This window comes from Aotus nancymaae, unplaced genomic scaffold (assembly GCF_030222135.1).
Source record: "Aotus nancymaae isolate 86718 unplaced genomic scaffold, 86718_ANA_hifiasm-v0.15.2.pri h1tg000028l, whole genome shotgun sequence".
Taxonomy (NCBI): Eukaryota; Metazoa; Chordata; class Mammalia; order Primates; family Aotidae; genus Aotus; species Aotus nancymaae.
In genome coordinates this window covers 16266523-16278870 of record NW_026988441.1, presented here as the reverse complement: position 1 = coordinate 16278870, position 12348 = coordinate 16266523, and the positions used below count along the sequence as shown (strand labels likewise).

The window sequence follows — 12348 nt, the reverse complement described above, 5'->3', positions numbered from 1 at the left end:
GCGTTATGGAAATGACATCTTGTCACCTTTGCTGCATTCTGTTAGAAACAAGTCATAGGTCCCAGTCATACTCAAAGAGAAGGAATTACATGTGAGTGGAATTTCTCTTTCCAGACTACCAGGCAGCAAAGATCACTGGGGGCCGTTTTGGAGCCTACCCACGTCATCAGGGAAACTCTTATTTGAAAGTAGGAAGGAGTGAGGATGGCAACTGTGTTGAAACAGTGATTTAAGTAAGCCACGTACTTGCTGCTGGGTACCATGAGTGCACAGATTCTAGATGTGCTTGCTGGAAGTTCTCCACTAAACAGAAGTATTCATTTACCCACAAGTACACACTGAGTGCTTACTATGAACGGGGCACTGTTCTAGGATCTGGGGATAAAATAGTAAACAGAAAGAGAAGTGTTGATAATTGGCAGGAAGCAAAATGAAATAGAAGGGGGGTTAGATTTTAGATGCAGTGACTAGGAAAGCCCTCAAAATGACCTCTGCATAAAGACCTAAAGGAAATGAGGGATGGAATAGTGCAACTGTCTAGAAAAATGTATTCCAGGCAGAGGGAACAGCAAATGCAAACACCCTCAGGGAATGTGCCTGGAGTGCTGGAGACCAGAAAGGAAGATGTTTTCTTGTTGAATAATAAATTATCCCCAAACTTAGTGACCTAAAACAACAGTAAATGTCTTTTAATTAGAGCATTTGCCATTCTCTAAAAGCAGAATGTTGCTATAGATTGACCATGTTCAACTAGAACATAAGCTATCAGCGTCCCAGCCTTTGTCCTACACACTGCTGTATGCCACACTTCTAGGAAAGTGTCCAGCACATAGTAGGAACTCAGTCAGCCTTTCTTGAAGGAGGTAAGTGAAGTAATGTATACAGGCCACATTCTGAGCTGCTGGGGAAGCCAGTAGTTGTATTTCTAGTAGGCACTCGGGATGCCAGTGCTTATGGGTCATGACTGATATTGCCAGGAGCAAGTCTCAGTATTGTTCTTTGGAAGTAAGAATTGTAGATGTAGGGTCTGCATTGAAAGGCCTCTACTGGATATAGTCTTCCTTTTTCTTCCTGATTACTTTCATCGTGTAATAAAGGCACACTGATTGGCAATATAGATGGAAACAGATAGATAGTTCCTAAATTTACTTTTTTTGAATGGCTAATTTAGTTGACTCTTGGTTATCTGGGGACAGATTAAATGGTATGCAGTTAGCCATGGTCTGAAATAACAGTGGGCCTGGTACCATGAAGAACTGAAATCACAGTAATGTAAGCCATCATGAATATGTTTATAGTATCATGTAATTCTGTTGAGAATTATTTGGTACCTACTCCAGCTTGGGAATGTTCCTTGATCTCAGGTGTCCGAGTAATTTTTGGGAGCAGTGCCTGCTTTCTCTCCCAATCTCTAAGGAACAGTGGTCTGCATATGGCAACATCTACACTTGGGCTGTGCTGTGATTGGTGGAGATTTCTAACATATTGGCTGCAAATACTCAGGTACTTACAGTTCTTTTAAACATTTGTATGCATTCTTTGAAATGGTAAATATATTCTGAAGTATAGGATGGGAACTTTAGCTGAATTAGTTTCAAATGATCTTTTCTGTGGCCTTTTAATTGGTTTTACCTTAATTAGGACTTAGGAGCTGTGAGATTTTTTTCCTTCCGCTCTTTTTGGCTGCTTAAAAATTATTTCTTTCCATAAACATGAATGCACATGCATATCTGTGGGCAAACCATGTGTGCAGTATGACCCCAGGTTTAGCATTTCAGCATGAGAAGTCATATAACTGATGAAAACTTACACGCTCTGAGTAAATTCTAATCACAGACAATTATGAAAGTATATATAAAGTATATTTAATTTATTACTTTTTATTTCCTATGGCATAAATGGTCACAAAATGCAGTAGTCCAATATAGTATTAATGAGAAATAGATAATTTTTCAAGTGCCTAACTAAAGCAATCATGTTTCATGGAGGAAATTTATTTTTATTATTAATTAAAGGATAGATAGTGTGTGGATTTTCTTTTCCCCAGAGAATCAGAGGAGGAAAACAAAGCTTCGTTCCTGAAGGTGAAAAACATGAGATTGGAGTGAGTTACGCACTTTTCCAGTCTTTTTTTTTGAGACGGAGTTTCGCTCTTGTTACCCAGGCTGGAGTGCAATGGCACGATCTCGGCTCACTGCAACCTCTGCCTCCTGGGTTCAGGCAGTTCTCCTGCCTAAGCCTCCTGAGTAGCTGGGATTACAGGCAAGCACCACCACGCCCAGCTAAATTTTTGTATTTTTAGTAGAGGCGGCGTTTCACCCTGTTGACCAGGATGGTCTCGATCTCTTGACCTCGTGATCCACCCACCTCAGCCTCCCAAAGTGCTGGGATTACAGGCGTGAGCCACCGCGCCTGGCTACAGCCTTACCTTTGAGAAGTTTTCTGTTTTAAAATTGTTTCCCTCATATCCTTATCTTGCTTTGTTATGTTTTATTTTATTACCCCTTCTATGGCAGGAAAGAGTTCCCAGAGAGAGAAGACAAAGACGGTCTGTGTTGTAAAAGAAGCCCAAGGCTGAAGATTGAAGAACTGAATGTGCAACTTGCAAAGGAACTGGAGACAATGGAAATCTTGTTGGGTAAGCTGGGTGCTAAAACCTTGTCTTGAGGGGATGGAGGTTCCATGTGTATTATTTGCTCATCACAGAAAAAATCTAAAACAAATGGCAGGGTAGGGCCTTTCTTAAAATATTAATTAGTGGAAACAGTACTTCACAAACAGATTTCATCCACTGATGAACCTCCCACACATGGTTACACTCTGGATTTAGATGTCAATAAGAGTGGCAATTTCCATTTTTAACACAGAGAATACTTTTTCTCTTGACAAGAGAAGTTGACAGCAGTCTCTGTCTATAGGCCATAAAAGGAATTTGATCTAAACGCTTTGTACGGAGATGATTATGTTTTCTGTCTAAACAATAAAGTTACCAAGCTCTGTTAGCATATTGTGCTTGGCTTTCTTGGAGGGGTCCTCAGCGGCATGCCTGGACATCCGTCTCGGGCTTGGATTCACCCCAGAAAGCTTCTGAGATGCTCTCTCCACCTGATCTGCCCCCACGGGAGGCCAGTTCCAGGTGTTGCCACCTCTGCTGCAGGCCGGGCTTGCCGCTTTGTCTTTGTTCCCGCCTTTTCTGGACAGCAGTGCTGAGAAGCAGGAGTCCTTGGCCTTGGAGACCAACGCAGGGCCCCTTGGTGGGTGGCCCAGGTCGAAGTGGGGCAGTGAGCTCACAGAGCCGGGGAATGTTTGGCTCACAGCCTCCCCGAGGGTCTCAGGCATGTTTGTGGGGTCCAGCGACCCTCGCCACACCTCATCAGACTGAATCTCCAGCCCCATGGGACCAGATCGCTGCCCATGCCGTCCTATCCGGAATCCAATGGGAAGAGCAGTCCCGAGTGCCCACCTCACGGTCGGTCTGAAGCGCCCACCTCCTCCACCGGACCCGAACAGGAAAGTCGGCTCAAGGAGGTCCTGAGGTCAGCACTGTCCGGCTCCTACGCTGGCATGCAGCCTCCGTCCCCGGGGCCGCCTCGGGCACCGCCTCCCGCATCTTCCTGTGTGGCTGCAGCTGGAGAGCGCCGGCATTGCGGCTGGCCAGCCGGGCACGCCAATGCGCATGCGCAAGCGGCGCGTCACAAGCGCGAGCGCTGAGCCGGGGCTGGCGTCACAGTGACCGCCCCCGTGGCCTGGGGAACGGTCTCGGCGGCTTGGCAAATCAGGGGCCCTCTGTGGCAGTGCCTCGGCGTTGGGCGATGGCCCACCCCCATCTCCCGGGGATCGTCGGCACGGTCGGGTGATTTCAGGAGCCGGGCAAGCGGAACCAGGCTGAGAAACGGTCCAGCGAAGCTTCAGGGATGCCCAGGGCGATCCCCAAGGACCCCCACGACGCTTCAGCCCTGCCCAGACGGTGTGGGGGTGCGTCTCCTTGAAAGCTGTCCCTCCTGGGATTTCCAGGTACGGCCAGCCTGTGTGCCGCTGGGCTGCTCTCTCCCCGAGGGGCTTCCCGGCAGAGAGCAGAATCCCGCAAACTGTTGGATGTCTCCGTGTGTGTGTGTGTGTGTGTGTGTGTGTGTGTGTGTGTGTGTGTGTCTGCGTGTATCTTTCTGTGTGTGTGCGTGTTTGTGCCAGCGCTGTATGCTGGACACGAGTGTGGCCAGTGTACTCCAGCTCAGTTTCTCTGTAGTCTGCCTACCTTCTGGTGCGTGTCTGTCCTTGGCTCAGCTCAGGGGCTGTGGGGCCCAGCGTTCTTTTTTGTTTTGCTCCTGGATTCTAAAACCTCAGTGTAGTGGGTGTCTGGCTCCCACCCGCAGGTGTGCTAATCACCTGCCCATCCCATGAAAGTATATATAAAGTATATTTAATTTGTTACTTTTTATTTCCTATGGCATAAGTGGTCACAAAATTGAGTGATCCAAGATAGTATTAATGAGAAATAATTTTTCAAGCGACTAACTGAAGCAATCATGTTTAACAGAGGAAATTTATTTTTATCATTAATTAACGTTAGATAAGCCGGGTGCGGTGGCTCATGCCTGTAATCCCAGCACTTTGGGAGGCTGAGGCTTGCGGATCACAAGGTCAAGAGATCGAGAGCATCCTGGCCAACATGGTGAAACCCTGTCTCTACTAAAAATACAAAAATTAGTTGGGCGTGATGGCACGTGCCTGTAGTCCCAGCTACTCCGGAGGCTGAGACAGGAGAATTGCTTGAACCTGGGAGGCAGAGGTTACAGTGAGCCGCGATCGTGCCACTGCACTCCAGCCTGGCGCCAGGTGACAGAGCAAGACTCTGTCTCAAAAAAAAAAAAAAAAAAAAAAATTAACGTCAGATACTGTGTGGATTTCTTTTTTCCCAGAGAACCAGAGGAGGAAAACAAAGCTTCATTCCTGATGGAGAAAAACACAAGGTTGTAATGAGTTAAGCACTTTTCCACAGCCTTGCCTTTGATAAGTTTTCTGTTTTAAAATTGTTTCCTTCATATCCTTATCTTGCTTTGTTATGTTTTACTTTATTACCCCTTGTATGGCAGGAAAGACTCCCTAGAGAGAGAAGACAAGGACGGTCTGTGTTGCAAAAGAAGCCCAAGGCTGCAGATTGAAGAAGCGAACTTGCAACTTGCAAGGGAACTGAAGACAATGGAAATCTCATCATGTAAGCTGGATGCTAAAACCTTGTTTTGAGGGCATGAGGGTTCCATGTGTGTTATTTGCTCATCACAGAAAAAATCTAAAATAAAATGGCAGGGTAGGGCCTTTCTTAAAATATTATTTAGTTGAGGCCGGGCGCGATGGCTCATGCCTATAATCCCAGCACTTTGGGAGGCCGAGGCGGGTGGATCACGAGGTCAAGAGATTGAGACCGTCCTGGTCAACATGGTGAAACCCCGTCTCTACTAAAAACAGAAAAATTAGCTGGGCATGGTGGCGTGCACCTGGAGTCCCAGCTACTCGGGAGGCTGAGGCAGGAGAATTGCTTGAACCCGGTAGGCAGAGGTTGTGGTGAGCCGAGATTGCGCCATTGCACTCCAGCCTGGGTCAAAAGAGCTCAACTCCAATTCAAAAAAAAAAAAAAAAAAAAACTTAGTACTTCAGAAACAGATTTCATCAACTGATTAACCTCCTACACATGGTTACACTCTGGATTTAGATGTCAATAAGAGTGACAATCTCCATTTTTGACACAGGGAATTATTTTTCTCTTGACAAGAGAAGTTGACAGCAATCTCTGTCTATAGGCCATAAAAGGAATTTGATCTGAAGACTTTGTACTGAGATGATTATGTTTTCTGTCTAAACAATAAAGTTACTAAGCTCTGTTAGCATATTGTGCTTGGCTTTCTTGGAGGGGTCCTCAGCGGCATGCCTGGACATCCGTCTCAGGCTTGGATTCACCCCAGAAAGCTTCTGAGATGCTCTCTCCACCTGATCTGCCCCCACGGGAGGCCAGTTCCAGGTGTTGCCACCTCTGCTGCAGGCCGGGCTTGCCGCTTTGTCTTTGTTCCCGCCTTTTCTGGACAGCAGTGCTGAGAAGCAGGCGTTCCTGGGACTGGAGACCAAGGCAGGGCCCCTTGGTGGGTGGCCCAGGTCGAAGTGGGGCAGTGAGCTCATGGAGCCTGGGAACGTTCTGCTTACAGCCTTCCCGAGGGTCTTAGGCATGTTTGTGTGGTCCAGCAACCGATGCCACGCCTCACCAGACTGAATCTCCAGCCCCATGGGACCGGATCGCTGCCCACGCCGTCCTATCCGGAATCCAATGGGAAGAGTAGTCCCGAGTGCCCACCTGGCGGTGGGTTTGAAGCGCCCTCCTCCTCCACCAGACCCAAACAGGAAAGTCAGCTCAAGGAGTTCCTGAGGTCAGGACTATCGGGCTTTTGAGCCTCTGGCATGCAGACTCCTTCCCCGGGGCCACCTTGGGCACCGCCTCCAGCATTTTCCCGTGCGGCTGCAGCCGGAGAACGCGGTCATTGCTGCTGTTTAATGCGCATGCGCAAGCGGCGCGTCAGAAGCGCGAGCGCTGAGCCGGGGTTGGCGTCACAGTGACCGCCCCGTGGCCTGGGGAACAGTCTCGGCGGCTTGGCAAAGCAGGGGCCTACTGCGGCAGTGCCTCGGCGTTGGGCGACGGCCCACCCCCATCTCCCGGGGAACGTCGCCACGATCCCGCGATTTCAGGAGCCGGGCAGGGCGGAAGCAGGCTGAGAAACGGTCCAGCGAAGCTTCAGGGATGCCCAGGGCGATCCCCAAGGACCCCCACGACGCTTCAGCCCTGCCCAGATGGTGTGGGGGTGCGTCTCCTTGACAGCTGTCCCTGCTGGGATTTCCAGGTATGGCCAGCCTGTGTGTCGCGGGGCTGCTCTCTCTTCGAGGACCTTCCCGGCAGAGAGCAAAACCCCGCAAACTCTTGGATGTCTCCGTGTGTGTGTGTGTTTGTGTGTGTGTATGCGTGTATCTTTCCGTGTGTGTGCGTGTTTGTGCCAGCGCTGTATGCTGGACACGAGTGTGGCCAGTGCACTCCAGCTCAGTTTCCCTGTAGTCTGCCTACCTTCTGGGGCGCGTCTGTCTTTGGCTCAGCTCAGGGGCTGTGGGGCCCAGCGTTCTTTGTTTTGCTCCTGGATTCTAAAGCCTCAGTGTAGTGGGAGTCTGGCTCCCACCCGCAGGTGTCCTAAACACCTGCCCATCCTGATGGGGTCACTTCTTGAGAAAGAAGAGGAGCACAGCACACCCAAAACCGAACTCTTCCAAGACCCCGTGGTCCTGGGGCACATCTAGTGCTGGTCCCATCCTCAGGACCCCTTGAGGGACTACACTGGTGTCCTTAAACTGATGTGTATTTGACCTACTTGGGATTCTTGTTAAAAGACAGCTTGCAATTCCCGTGTTGGAGCGAGCCTGAGATTCTGTATTTCTAGTAGGCACTCGGGATGCCAGTGCTTATGGGTCATGACTGATATTGCCAGGAGCAAGTCTCAGTATTGTTCTTTGGAAGTAGGAATTGTAGATGTAGGGTCTGCATTGAAAGGCCTCTACTGGATATAGTCTTCCTTTTTCTTCCTGATTACTTTCATCGTGTAATAAAGACACACTGATTGGCAATATAGATGGAAACAGATAGATAGTTCCTAAATTTACTTTTTTTGAATGGCTAATTTAGTTGACTCTTGGTTATCTGGGGACAGATTAAATGGTATGCAGTTAGCCATGGTCTGAAATAACAGTGGGCCTGGTACCATGAAGAACTGAAATCACAGTAATGTAAGCAAACATGAATATGTTTATAGTATCATGTAATTCTGTTGAGAATTATTTGGTACCTACTCCAGCTTGGGAATGTTCCTTGATCTCAGGTGTCTGAGTAATTTTTGGGAGCAGTGCCTGCTTTCTCTTCCAGTCTCTAAGGAACAGTGGTCTGCATATGGGAATGGCCAGTTCCAGGTGTTGGCACCTCTGCTGCAGGCCGGCCTTGCGGCTTTGTTGGTCTTCCTGTCTTTTCCAAACAACAGTGCTGAGAAGCAGGAGTCCCTGGCCTTGGAGACCAAGGCAGGGCCCCTTAGTGGGTGGCCCAGGTCAAAGGGGAGCAGTGAGCTCATGGAGCCCGGGAACGTTCTGCTGACGCCCTACCTGAGGATCTCAGGCATGTTTGTGGGGTCTAGCGACCCGTGCCACACCTCACCAAACTTAATCTCCAGCCCCATGGGACCGGATCGCTGCCCACGCCATCCGATCTGGAATCCAATGGGAAGAGCAGTCCCGAGTGCCCACCTGACGGTCGGTCTGAAGCGCCCTCCTCCTCCACCAAACCCGAACAGGAACGTCGGCTCAAGGAGGTCCTGAGGTCAGGACTCTGGGGCTTGTACACTGCTTGTGGCATGCCGCCTCCTTCCCCGGGGCCGCCTCGGGAACTGCCTCGAGCTTTTTCCTCTGCGGCTGCAGCGTGAGACAAGAGCGCAGGCATTGCGGCTGGCCAGCCAGGCACGCCAGTGCGCATGTGCCAGCGGCGTGTCACAACCGCGAGCGTGGAACCGGGCTCGCGTCACAGTGACCGCCACCGTGGCCTGGGGAACGGTATCGGCGGCCTCTGTGGCAGTGCCTCGGCTTTGGGCGACGGGGGCCCCTCTCCTGGGGATTGTTGCCACGGTCCCGCGATTTCAAGAGTCGGGCAGGGCGGAACCAGGCTGAGAAAAGTTCCAGCGGAGCTCGAAGACTGCACCTTGTATGTCCTAAGGATTCCCCTGATGCGTCAGACCTCCCCAGGCAGTGTGGGGTGCGCCTACTTTATTGTTGTCTTCCGTGGGGTATAGAAATATTGCCTGCCTTTTTTTCTGGGGCTGCTCTCTCTTCAGACGTGCCTCCTGATAACAGAACCCCTCAGCCTCAGGAGCTTCTTGGCTGTGTGTTTCTGTCACGTGTTTGGTGTCTTCGTGTGTGTGGTGTTCTGTCTCTGTGTGTTTGAGTTTGTGTGTGTGGCGTCTGGTTAAATGACTGTGGCTCATATACTGGAGGTCTTTTTGTCCGCCTACCTTATGGGGCGCCTTCCTCTGTTGATGCGCTTGGGCTGCGGAGCTGTGTGCTCTTGTTTTGCTTGTTCCTAAAGCCTCAGTGAAGTCAAGGTCTGGCTCAGTCCTTGAGGCATCCAAACCATATTTCCATCTTGAGGGGTCAGTCTTTTAGAGAGAAGACGAGCACACCACCCTCTGGAACAGACAAGTCCAGGCGCCAGTTTTCCTGCAGCACAGCTAAGGCCAGACTCTAGCCATGGTGTCCTCCCCACCCCTTGAGCCCACTTCTAGTTTGGTTACCAGAGAAGCAGGATGTTCAGGAGGTGATCGGGCACTCCTTCATCTCTCATCCTCTTTGGGGAAAGTGGATGCAGAAATAGGGTTAGATCAGGGTGAGGATACAATCTTTTTAGGTGTGGAGGGAGTCCAGCATCTTCACCAGGAGGAGAGGTTCAGGCACATGTCAGAGATGGTGCTTCTCCCCTTCCTCTTCACTACACAGCCTGTCCACACCGTGGCCCATTGCTGGCAAAAGAGGACATCAACATTAGGAGAATATTTGGACAGCAATCTGTGGTGTTTCTGGCCAGCTCCCACATTCGGCCCTCATTCCCGGAGCCACGTGCGAGTGTGGATGGATTGATTGTGATCCTGCCTGGGCTGTGGCCTCTATTTTCCCTCCCTCTTTTCCTGCCTTCCATGTTTTTCCATGGTCTGACTCAATGTCCTCTACAGAAAACGTTTCCCAGTTCATCCAGGAACACTGTGGGTATCCATGTCATGAATGTTTCCTTCTAAACACTCGTTGCTTAACGACTGGGTAGCTGTGATGATGACTGCAGGCCCTGCCAGTAGTTTGACCGCAGCTGCATCAGCGTCTCAATCACAACCACTCAGCTATAGCAGCTCCCATATTCCTGACTCTTAAAAAGTCTTTGAGATACTAAATGTTTGTTGTTTGAAGCTTCTGAATTTTGGGTAACTTGCTATGCACCAGTAGATAACTTCGATGCTGTGTTAAAATGCTGCAATTCAAATTTCTGAACTTTTTTTCTTTTTTTGAGATGGAGTTTCACTCTTGTTGCCCAGGCTGGAGTGCAATGGCATGATCTCGGCTCACTGCAATCTCCGCCTCCTCTCTCCTGCCTCAGTCTTCTGAGTAGCTGGGAATACAGACATGTGCCACCATGCTTGGCTAATTTTGTATTTTTAATAGCATTTGGGTTTCTCCATGTTGGTCAGGCTGGTCTCAAACTGCCGACCTCAGGTAATCTGCCCGCCTTGGCCTTCCAGTGTGCTGGGGTTATAGGCGTGAGCCACTACACCAGGCCACATTTCTGAATTCTCTAAAGTTCCTAAACTTGTGAGATGATTCTGTCAGATAAGAGGAGATTATTACCAGTTTCCTCTTCTTCCTTGTGATGGAAAAATGAAAAGGCCTATGGGTCTGCTAGACTTTAAATTGGATAAAGAAGTCAAGGGTCCTTCTTTCATTTGGTTTAATATAAGTGGTTTATATGACAACAGTTTGAAGTGATTGTAGTAATTAATTGAAAAATCACCATTTAGTCCAGGTGTGGTGGCTCACACCTGTAATTCCAACACTTTGGAAAATCGAGGTGGGAGGATCACCATACATCAGGAGTTCAAGACAAACCCAGCCAATATGTTGGAACAGGAAGTCGGCTCAAGAAGGCACTGAGATGAGGATTGTCAGGGTCCTGCGCTGCTTGTCACACGCAGCCGCCTTCTCTCGCCACCTCTGGCACTGCCTCCACCATTTTCATTGTGTGGCTGCAGCCAGAAAGCACGGATATTGTGGTTCGCCAGCCCGGCACGCGAATGCGCATGCGCCAGGCGCGCGTCACCAGGCGCAAGCGCAGAGCCCAGGGTCCCGTCACAGTGACCGCCACCATTACCTGGGGACGAGTCTTAGCGGCTTGGCGGAGCGGGAACCCTGTGTTGCAGTGCTTCGGCGTTGGGCTGTGGTTCCCAGTCTCCGTGGAATCGTCACCTGTTGCGATCCTAGGAGTCAGGCAGGGCCAATCCAGCCCGAAGAAACGTCAAGCGGAGATATAAGGATGCACCACGTGAACCCTAAGGATCCCCACGATGCCTCGGGCCTGCCTAGATGATGTGGAGGTGCGTATCCTTGAAAGTGTCTCCTTCCCCCCTGGGATTTCGAAGTACGGCCTGTTTCTGTGCTGCAAGGGCTGCTCTCACTCCGAGGGTTTTCCTGGCAGCAGAACCACGCAGCCTCGGGAGCTTTCTAGTTGTGTGTGTTTCTGTGCGAGTGTTCGATATCTCCATGTATCTTTTTGTGTGTGTGTGTTTGTGTGTGTGTGTGTGTGTGTTGTGTGGTGAAATGAATATGGCCAGTGTTTGGGTAAGACCTCAATAGCTCAGGTGACAAAAGCAAAAATAGACAAATCAGATTATATCAAGCTGAAAAGGTTCTGCACAGCAAAGAAAACAATCAGTAGAGTGAAGAGACAACCTACAGTGTGGATGAAGATATTTGTACGCTAGCCATTCAATAAGGGATTAATAAGCAAAATATACAAGAAATGTAAACAATAGCAAAAACATCTGATTTTAAGATGGGCAAGGGATTTGAGAAGACATTTCTAAAAAGAAACATGCAAAGGCCAATGGGTACATGAAAAAACACTCAGCATCACTAATCATCAGGGAAATGCAAATCAAAATCACAATGAGATACTATCTCACCTCAGTTATAATGTTTACTATCAAAAGAAAAAAGCTAACAAGTATTGGTGAGGATGTGAAGAAATCCTTACACACGGTTGGTGGAAATGTAAATTAGTAAAGGTATTATAGAAAACTGTATGGAGATTTCTCAAAAAAAAAAAAGAACTACTATATGATCCAGCAATCTCATCTCACTGCTAGGTATACATCCAAAGGGGAAAAAAAGGAAACCATATATCATAGAGATATCTTCACTCAAGAGGGTTAATTGACTCAAGTTCTGCATGGCTGGTAAGGTCAGGAAAGTTAAATCATGGTGGAAGGTGAAGGAGAAGTCACCTTGTGGCGGTAGAGAGAGAAAGAGAGAGCAGGGAAAACTACCACTTTTAAGCCATCAGGTCTCATGAGAACTCCCTCACTATCATGAGAACAGCATGGGGAAAACCACCCCCATGATCCAGTCATGGCTCAAGCCATCCTTCCACTTCAGCCTCCAGAGTAGTTGGGTCCAAGGCTACAGGCACATGCCACCATGCCTGGCTAAATTTTGTATTTTGTATAGAGATGGGGTTTCACCACGTTA

At 49.0% G+C, this 12348-nt stretch overlaps 1 long non-coding RNA gene across 1 annotated transcript; it reads left to right on the top strand.

Moving 5' to 3' along the window:
* Positions 1 to 3766: 3766 nt before the first annotated feature.
* On the top strand, positions 3767 to 5882 carry LOC105706402 (uncharacterized). Its single transcript, XR_010344185.1, has 2 exons — positions 3767 to 4014; positions 4917 to 5882. It is a non-coding gene; the product is annotated as an uncharacterized LOC105706402 (long non-coding RNA).
* The last annotated feature ends 6466 nt before the right edge of the window (positions 5883 to 12348 follow it).